This window comes from Pongo abelii, chromosome 20 (genome assembly GCF_028885655.2).
Source record: "Pongo abelii isolate AG06213 chromosome 20, NHGRI_mPonAbe1-v2.0_pri, whole genome shotgun sequence".
Lineage (NCBI taxonomy): Eukaryota > Metazoa > Chordata > Mammalia > Primates > Hominidae > Pongo > Pongo abelii.
In genome coordinates, this window is record NC_072005.2 from 58297643 (window position 1) to 58308544 (window position 10902).

Here is a 10902-nt window from a genome sequence, read left to right on the forward strand (position 1 = left end):
ATCAAGGCAAATGCAAGCCATGGATCTTATACATACAAAGGCACGTAGAAATATAATCATATAGTGAATATTCATGCATACTGAGGCAGGTTTTTAGATGCTCAGAGTCTGAAATTCCACTGCATGGTATTTCCACAAAATGCCCTGGGGCATACTCAGACAGAATAGCTCATGTGCAAATTATAAGCATATATTCCCCAAATTGTATCCTGTTTGAATTCATCAAAGTTGAAATGAAGGAAAAAATAATAAGGGCAGCTGTGGGGAAAAGAAAGAGAGATCAGGCTGTTACTGTGTCTATGTAGAAAGTAGACATAAGGGACTCCATTTTGTTCTGTACTAAGAGAAATTCTTCTGCCTTGAGATGCTATTAACCTGTAACCCTAGCCCCAACCCTGTGCTTGCAGAGACATGTGCTGTATTGCCTCAAGTTTTAATGGATTTAGGGCTGTGCAGGATGTGCTTTGTTTAAAAAGTGCTTGAAGGCAGTATGCTTGTTAAAAGTCATCACCATTCTCTAATCTCAAGTACCCAGGAACACAATACACTGCACAAGGCCACAGGGACCTCTGCCTAGGAAAGCCAGGTATTGTCCCAGGTTTCTCCCCGTGTGATAGCCTGAGATATGGCCTCATGGGAAGGGAAAGACCTGACTGTCCCACAGCCCAACACCCGTAAAGGGTCTGTGCTGAGGAGGATTAGTAAAAGAGGAAGGCCTCTTTGCAGTTGAGATAAGAGGAATGCATCTGTCTCCTGCTCATCCCTGAGAATAGAATGTCTCAGTATAAAACCCAATTGTATGTTCTATTTACTGAGATAGGAGAAAACTACCTTAGGGCTGCAGGTGAGACATGCTGGTGGCAATACTGCTCTTTATTGCACGGAAATGTTTGTGTGTCTGCACATCAAGGCACAGCACCTTTCCTTAAACTTATTTATGACACAGAGACCTTTGTTCACATGTTTTCCTGCTGACCCTCTCCCCACTATTACCCTATTGTCCTGCCACATCCCCTCTCTGAGATGGTAGAGATAATGATCAATAAATACTGAGGGAACTCAGAGACCAGGGCCAGCTGGGCGGGTCCTCCATATGCAGAGCGCCAGTCCCTAGGGCCCACTTTTCTTTGTCTATACTTTGTCTCTGTCTCTTATTTCTTTTCTCGGTCTCTCGTCCCACCTGATGAGAAACACCCACAGGCTGTGGAGGGGCTGGTCCCCTTCAGGCAGCCAGAGAGAAAGGTCGGGTTACCCACAAATGGAAGCCCATGAGACTAACAGCAGATCTCTCGGCAGAAACCCTACAAGCCAGAAGAGAGTGGGGGCCAATATTCAACATTCTTAAAGAAATCCATTTTCATCCGAGAATTTTATATCCAGCCAAACTAAGCTTCCTAAATGAAGGAGAAATAAAATCCTTTACAGATAAGCAAATGCTGAGAGATTCTGTCACCACCAGGCCTGCCTTACAAGAGCTCCTGAAGGAAGCACTAAACATGGAAAGGAACGACTGGTACCAGCCACCACAAAAACCTGCCAAATTATAAAGACCATAGATGCTACGAAGAAACTGCATCAACTAATGAGCAAAATAACCAGCTAACATCATAATGACAGGATCAAATTCACACATAACAATATTAACCTTAAGTGTAAATGGGCTAAATGCTCCAATTAAAAGACACAGACTGGCAAATTGGATAGAGTCAGGAACCATCAGTGTGCTGTATTCAGGAGACCCATCTCAAGTGCAGACACACACATAGGCTCAAAAAAAAAAGGGATGGAGGAAGATCTACCAAGAAAATGGAAAACAAAAAAAAGGAGGGGTTGCAATCCTAGTCTCTGAGAAAACAGACTTTAAACCAACAAAGATCAAAAGAGACAAAGAAGGCCATTACGTAATGGTAAAGGGATCAATTCAACAAGAAGAGCTAACTATCCTAAATATATATGCACCCAATATAGGAGCACCCAGATTCATAAAGCAAGTCCTTAGAGACCTACAAAGAGACTTAGACTCCCACACAATAATAATGGGAGACTTTAACATGCCACTGTAAACATTAGACAGATCAACAAGACAGAAAGATAAAAAGGCTATCCAGGAATTGAACTCAGCTCTGCACCAAGTGGGCCTAATAGACATCTACAGAACTCTCCACCTCAAATCAACAGAATATACATTCTTCTCAGCACCACATTGCACTTATTCCAAAATTGACCACATAGTTGGAAGTTAAGCACTCGTCAGCAAATGTAAAAGAACAGAACTTATAACAAACTGTCTCTCAGACCACAGTGCAATCAAACTAGAACTCAGGATTAAGAAACTCACTCAGAACCGCTCAACTACATGGAAACTGAACAACCTGCTCCTTAATGACTACTGGGTACATAACGAAATGAAGGCAGAAATAAAGATGTTCTTTGAAACCAATGAAAACAAAGACACAACATACCAGAATCTCTGGGACACATTTAAAGCAGTGTATAGAGGGAAATTTATAGCACTAAATACCCACAAGAGAAAGCAGAAAAGATCTAAAATTGACACCCTAACATCACAATTAAAAGAACTAGAGAAGCAAGAGCAAACACATTCAAAAGCTAGCAGAAGGCAAGAAATAACTAAGATCAGAGCAGAACTGAGGGAGATAGAGACATAAAAAACACTTCAAAAAATCAATGAATCTAGGAGCTGGTTTTTTGAAAAGATCAACAAAATTGATAGACTGCTAGCAAAACTAATAAAGAAGAAAAGAGAGAAGAATCAAATAGACGCAATAAAAAATGATAAAGGGGATATCACCACCGATCCCACAGAAATACAAACTACCATTAACAAATACTATAAACACCTCTACACAAATAAACTAGAAAACCTAGAAGAAATGGATAAATTCCTGGACACATACACCCTCCCAAGACAAAACCAGGAAGAAGTTGAATCCCTGAATAGACCAATAACAGGCTCTGAAATTGAGGCAATAATTAATAGCCTACCAAACAAAAAAAAGTCCAGGACCAGACAGATTCACAGCTGAATTCTACCAGAGGTACAAAGAGGAGCTGGTACCATCCCTTCTGAAACTATTCCATAGAAAAAGAGGGAATCCTCCCTAACTCATTTTATGAGGCCAGCATCATCCTGATACCAAGGCCTGGCAGAGACACAACTTAAAAAGAGAATTTTAAACCAATATCCCTGATGAACATCGATGCAAAAATCCTCAATAAAATACTGGCAAATCAAATCCAGCAGCACATCAAAAAGCTTATCCACCAAGATCAAGTTGGCATCATCCCTGGGATGCAAGGCTGGTTCAACATATGCAAATCAATAAACATAACCCATCACATAAACAGAAACAAAGGCAAAAACCACATGATTATCTCAATAGATGCAGAAAAGGCATTCGACAAAATTTAACAGCACTTCATGCCAAAAACTCTCAATAAACTAGGTATTGATGGGACGTCTCTCAAAATAATAAGAGTTACTTATGACAAACCCACAGCCAATATCATACTGAATGGGCAAAAACTGGAAGCATTCCCTTTGAAAACTGGCACAAGACAGGGATGCCCTCTCTCACCACTCCTGTTCAACATAGTGTTGGAAGTTCTGGCCAGGGCAATCAAGCAGGAGAAGGAAATAAAGGGTATTCAATTAGGAAAAGAGGAAGTCACATTATCCCTGTTTGCAGATGACAAGATTGTATATTTAGAAAACCCCATCATCTCAGCCCAAAATCTCCTTAAGCTGATAAGCAACTTCAGCAATGTCTCAGGATACAAAATCAATGTGCAAAAATTACAAGCATTCCTATACACCAATAATAGACAAACAGCCAAATCATGAGTGAACTCTCATTCATAATTGTTACAAAGAGAATAAAATACCTAGGAATCCAACCTATAAGGGATGTGAAGGACCTCTTCAAGGAGAACTACAAACCACTGCTCAACAAAATAAAAGAGGACACAAACAAATGGAAGAACATTCCATGCTCATGGATAGGAAGAATCAATATCATGAAAATGGCCACACTGCCCAAAGTAATTTATACATTCAATACCATCCCCATCAAGCTACCAATGACTTTCTTCACAGAATTGGAAAAAACTACTTTAAAGTTCATATGGAACCAAAAAACCCGCATTGCCAAGATGATCCTAAGCAAGAACAAAGCTGGAGGCATCACGCTACCTGACTTCAAACTACATACTACAAGGCTACACAACAGCATGGTACTGGTACCAAAACAGAGAGATAGACCAATGGAACAGAACAGAGCCCTCAGAAGTAGTACCACACATCTACAACCATCTGATCTTTGACAAACATGACAAAAACAAGAAATGGGGAAAGGATTTCCTATTTAATAAATGGTGCTGGGAAAACTGGTTAGCCATATGTAGAAAGCTGAAACTGGATCCCTTCCTTACACCTTACACAAAAATTAATTCAAGATGGATTAAAGACTTAAATGTTAGACCTAAAACCATAAAAACCCTAGAAGAAAACCTAGGCAATACCATTCAGGCCACAGGCATGGGCATGGACTTCATGACTAAAACACCGAAAGCAATGGCAACAAAAACCAAAATTGACAAATGGGATGTAATTAAACTAAAGAGCTTCTGCACAACAAAAGAGACTACCATCAGAGTGAACAGGCAACCTACAGAATGGGAGAAAATTTTTACAATCTACCCATCTGACAAAGGGCTAATATCTAGAATCTACAAAGAACTGAAACAAATTTCCAAGAAAAAATTAAACAACCCTATCAAAAAGTGGGTGAAGGATATGAACAGACCCTTCTCAAAAGAAGACATTTATGCAGCCAACAGACACATGAAAAAATGCTTATCATCACTGGCCACCAGAGAAATGCAAATCAAAACCACAATGTGTTACAGGAAGTCAGCGACCCCAGAGGGACCGGATGGAGCTGCGGCAGAGGAACATAAATTGTGAAGATTTCACTTTAATATGGACATTTATCAGTTCTCAAATAATACTTTTATAATTTCTTATGCCTGTCTTTAATCTCTTAATCCTGTTATCTTCATAAGCTGAGGATGTATGTCACCTCAGGACCACTGTGATAATTGTGTTAACAGTGGTTCTACTTTTCCCATTTGCCCTGTGATCTTTGTTGGACCCTTATCAGTGGTTCTACTTTTGCCCTTTGCCCTTTTCCCTCAGAAGGATGTGATCTTTGTTAGACCCTTATCAGTGGTTCTGCTTTTTGCTCTTTGAAGCATGTGATCTTTGTACCTACTCTCTGTTCTTATACCCCCTCCCCTTTTGAAACCCTTAAAAAAAAACTTACTGGTCTGAGACTCAGGCGGGCATCACGGTCCTACCAATACGTGATGTCACCCCTGGAGGCCCAGGTGTAAAATTCCTTTCTTTGTACTGTCTCTCTTTATTTCTCAGCCGGCTGACACTTATGGAAAATAGAAAGAACCTACATTGAAACATTGGGGGCAGGTTCCCCCAATAACAATGAGATACCATCTCACACCAGTTAAAATGGCAATCATTAAAAAGTCAGGAAACAACAGGTGCTGGAGAGGATGTGGCCAAATAGGAACACTTTTACACTGTTGGTGGGACTGTAAACTAGTTCAACCATTGTGGAAGACAGTGTGGCGATTCCTCAAGGATCTAGAACTAGAAATACCATTTGACCCAGCCATCCCATTACTGGGTATATACCCAAAGGATTATAAATCATGCTGCTATAAAGACACATGCACACGTATGTTTATCACGGCACTATTCACAATAGCAAAGACTTGGAACCAACCCAAATGTCCATCAATGATAGACTGGATTAAGAAAATGTGGCACAAATACACCATGGAATACTATGCAGCCATAAAAAGGATGAGTTCATATCCTTTGTAGGGACATGGATGAAGCTGGAAACCAACATTCTGAACAAACTATCGCAAGGACAGAAAACCAAACACCGCATGTTCTCACTCATAAGTGGGAATTGAACAATGAGAACACTTGGACATAGGGTGGAGAATATCGCATACCAGGGCTTGTCGTGGGGTGAGGGGAGTGGGGAGGGATAGCATTAGGAGAGATACCTAATGTAAATGATGAGTTAATGAGTGCAGCACACCAACATGGCAAATGTATACATATGTAACAAACCTGTACATTGTGCACATGTACCCTAGAACTTAAAGTATAATTTAAAAAAATAAAAAAAGATTATGGGCCAGGGTTGTGGCTCATGTCTGTAATCCCAGCACTTTGGGAGGCTGAGGCAGGTGGATCACCTGGGGTCAGTAGTTCAAGACCATCATGGTCAACATGGCAAAACGTGGTCTCTACTAAAAATACAAAATTTAGCCAGGTTTGGTGGTGCACACCTGTACACACTTGTAATCTCAACTACTCAGGAGGCTGAGGCATAAGAATCGCTTGAACCCAGTAGGCAGAGGTTACAGTGAACCAAGATCATGCCACTGCACTTCAGCCCTGGGCAACAGAGAGAGACTTCATCTCAAAAAAAAAAAAAAAAAAGAAAACCAAAGATTAATGTTCCCTCTGAAAAATAAACATACATAGTGGGATATTCTGCAGGGCAGGTAAAGTAGAAACTTTATATATTCAACCCAAAGCACATTTTTGTTAATTAGCACTGTGGCCACTCCACTAGAACAGAATGGAACCCCACCCACACTTTGATATGGATGCTGGGACTGATGATGTCACATAGTGAAGTATCATGAGAATATTTGTTACATAATGAGACTCTGAAAAGAGCAGGAGAAGACTTCCCAGGCTGGTTCAAGTGGCTTGTGAGGGCAGGAAAATGTGTTGTGACTATGGTTAAGGAGTAGGGCAAGGGTAAAGGTACCCAGGCATGTCTTGAACTTCCAGCATATACCAAAGAAGGGAGCACTCAGGCTTTATTATCAACTTGCCCAAATAGTGTGGCTTAAAAGATGTCAGTAATCAATCAAAAAATAGATTCAGATTCTTTAATTCAATACTGAATATTTACTCTTGAAACTCCTGACTTCTAGGTTGAAACTCAATTTCCTCATGCTAAAAACCTTATACATGTCCTTTCTTCAAGCATAAATAGGACCCTTTACATAATTGTTGAAAGTGCTTCCGAAATACTGCTTAGACAAATTGTCTACAATATTTTTACACTTGTATTGTGAAAATTAATGTTTATAAGACTATAAAAATTGAATAACAAGTCATTTTTCAAAAAGCTGTAAAAATTTCTCTATGAGGTTATCATAATAAGCATAGTATTCTATAATTTCTCAACTATAGCAAAACTTCATTTTTATTATTTATTTATTTTGAGACACAGTTTCGCCCCAGCCTGGGTGACAGAGTGAGACTCCGTCTCAAAATAATAATAATTATTATAATTATACACTTTCCTAGAAATTATTTAACCCAATTTATAGATTTACATTTCTTCCCTTGTACTTCAGTGAAAAACCTGAGGATCCATAAATCAAGGTGGTATTTTCAGATTTGTGTGGCAAAAAATATGTACAGAGAGGCTGGGAGCGGTGGCTCACGCCTGTAATCCCAGCACTTTGGGAGGCTGAGGTGAGCAGAGCACAAGGTCAGGAGATAGAGACCATCCTGGCTAACATGGTGAAACCCTGTCTCTACTAAAAATACAAAAAAAATTAGCCAGGCATGGTGGCAGGCGCCTATAGTCCCAGCTACTTGGGAGGCTGAGGCAGGAGAATGGCAAGAACCCGAGAGGTGGAGCTTGCAGTGAGCCGAGATCGCACCACTGCACTCCAGCCTGGGCGACAGAGCGAGACTCTGTCTTAAAAAAAAAAAATATATATATATATATATATATAATATATATATATACACACTATATATACATATATACAGAGAAATGACAGATGCAAATCATGTGTTCTACCAATATGTAGAGGGTCCCTTACATTCTAAGTTCGGTGAAATAATTAGAATGATACAAGATAATGAACTGAAATTGCATAATGTGGAAGCAAAACTGTTACTAATGTGCAAGTATATCAACAGGATTTTTAAAACACAGCATGCTAATTATACCTTAAAATATATTTCTCCCAGTCTGGGCAACATGACAAAACCTCATCTCTACAAAAAATACAAAAATTAGCCAGGCATGGTGGCACGAGCCTGTGGTCCTTAGGCAAGAGAACAGGGTGTGGAGGCAGGAAACCTAAGGCTGTTTCATGCTAACTTCCTTGAGCTAAATTGATGGGAAAACCCTAACTTTCCACACCTAAGTAACAAAAGGACCAGAGACTACTCCCTTTGCAAATCTCTACCTTTTCTGCCCGGCAGGTGGCAAATTAAAAGTACCTCTGATTGGTTGCTTTTTGCAACCAATCAGATATTTGGGTAGGAGTGTGACCTTTGTAACTTTACTTCAGCCTCTGATTGGTTGACTGATTGCAGGCCACCATTTTATTTACATGAGGTCAGCACCAAGCGGCCAATGGGAAACCTCTAGTAGTCATTTGGACCCAAGAAGATTCTGTATCTGGGCCACTGCTTGGGCCTGTTCCCACACTGTGGAGTGTACTTTCATTTTCAATAAATTGCTGTTTTCATTCTTTTGATGCTGCATTCTTTCATTGCTTTGCTGGGGGTCGGAGTTAGCTCAAGCGGTTACCTCCTCATGCCGGAGTTTCTATCATTGCTTTGCTGGGTGTTTTTTCCAATTATTTGTTCAAAATGCCAAGAACATGAACAACTTGCAGTCAAGACCCTCTACTGGTAACATATTTTGGTGAGCTAGCCAGGAGAGAAGGTAGGCCCAAAGTTTGGGATTTCTTTTTCTCCTTTCCCCTTTTACATACAGGGAAATCTTCCTCTCTCCATCTTTTCCTTTCCAACTCAGGACCCTCGGTGGACAGCACCTAAGCACGAAGACAATTGCAAGTTTCTGGCCAGGGCCATTCTCTGGTGAAACTGAAAGGTTTCCGTGTGGAAGTGCCTAACTGCCACCGCTTGGTTAAGGTGAGGAACCTTTTCCTCGTTTTTGTTTTTCTGAGTCCTATTCCTTTTTTGTTTTTCTGAGTTGTTTTCCTTTTCTCCTTTTTCAGTCTTTCAGCAGCCGTTTCCTAGTAGCTCATTGGTAATTGAGGGGAACTGACTGGGGCCACTCTGTGGTATTCTCTGAAAGCCAAGGAGTGAACAGGGATGGCTGCCCTGCCCAGAAGGGGAAAAGACTCATTTCTGTCCTTTTCAGTTATAATCTCTGAACCCTATGTGTGATGCAGTTAGCAGCAGCAGCTCGTCCAGGGCGAACTCACAGGTTTCAGGTGACTTATGCTTCTTTTATTTATGCTAAATTTTTCCCTTCTCCCACTCAACTGGCAAAGGACAGAAAACCCACCTAGCTATGCGCAAAAGGTTACACAAGTCAGAGGGTCCGGGCATGTGGTCTGTGTGGTGCATGGTGGTGGAGGGAATTCATCAAAGGGAATTTATTATTGCCTAAGTTAAGAGCGTTAAAGCGTTGCTTTAAGTGAGATAGAAAAGCTTTAAGTCAGGTCCTCAGTGGTGGAGGGAACCATTCCAAAGTGGTGCCAGCACCCATCTAAGGTCAGAGATGTCTGACAGACTAAGTTGGGGCCCTAAATGGGGGACACCCTCAGGGACCCCAGTCTGGGCCCAAAATTTTTCCAGGGGGATGCCCCAGGTAAAATTAGGGTCACCTAATGAGCCCTCCACTTTTCAAAGTCCTCTTCTCTTTTCCAAACCACTATGGGCAACTCTCCACCTATTCCACCTGATTCCACGCTTGGCTACATCCTCAACCATTGAAATCAATTTGACCCTGACACTCTAAAGAAAAATGTAAAATTTTTTTTGCAATATTGTCTGCCCCCATTATGAACTGCCCAGCCTGGAACAATGGGCAGTCTTGGTAGCCTTAATTATGACATCATCCTGCCATTAGACCTATTTTGCAAGAGGCAGGGCAAATGGTCAGAAATCCCATATGCACAGGCTTTTATGACCCTATACCAAAACCTAACAGTCTGTCAAACTCCCAGAACCCACTCCCACCACCAAAGGAAAGTTCTAAGGTAGAATTAGATATTATAGATGATCCCCCACCCTTTTTTTTTTCTTTTTTGAGACGGAGTTTTGCTCATCGCCCAGGCTGGAGTGCAATGACTTCATCTGGGCTCACCGCAACCTCCACCTCCCAGGTTCAAGCAATTCTCCTGCCTCAGCCTCCCAGGTGGCTGGGATTACAGGCACACACCACCATGCCCATCTAATTTTGTATTTTTAGTAGAGATGGGGTTTCTCCATGTTAGTCAGGCTGGTCTCGAACTCCCGACCTCAGGTGATCTGCCCACCTCGGCCTCCCAAAGTGCTGGGATTACAGGCGTGAGGCACCGCGCCAAACCAGATGACCCCCTTTTACAAGAGCCACTTGTCTCTAAGGGTAAACAACGACCATCCCTATAGCCCCCTTACCAAGTGCTCCTGAGGCTAAAACCAGGAGCAAACACTGGGGACCCTACAAAGTCCCCCTAATACTCAGTGGGGAACACCATATTCTACTCTCCCTCCAGCTTTGCTACCCCGTAGGGAAGTAGCAGGAGCCGAATGGCCAGTCCTATTACAGGTCCCCTTCTCTATAAATGATATACAGCAATGTAAGTAAAAGCTAGGAAGCTACTCTAAAAATCCTAGGAAATTTGCAGATGGGTTCCAAAAGTTGACCTTATTACTATTGCACTCCAGCCTGGGCAACAGGGTGGTTACATGATAATAATGTCAATTTACAAAGATGATTTGAGAATCTTGTCTGTATGCACTTAAAACCAGCTGCAAAACATGTGAAGCAACAAGTGACAGAAGTG

The 10902-nt window shown here is 41.4% G+C and overlaps 1 long non-coding RNA gene across 1 annotated transcript in view; it reads left to right on the top strand.

The window, feature by feature from the left end:
- LOC129052032 (uncharacterized) overlaps window positions 1-10902 on the top strand; it is a 38555-nt gene that overhangs the window by 2254 nt on the left and 25399 nt on the right. Inside the window, exon 2 of the long non-coding RNA XR_008516740.2 lies at window positions 8919-9037. This is a non-coding gene — a long non-coding RNA (uncharacterized LOC129052032). The remainder of the gene's footprint in view (window positions 1-8918; window positions 9038-10902) is intronic.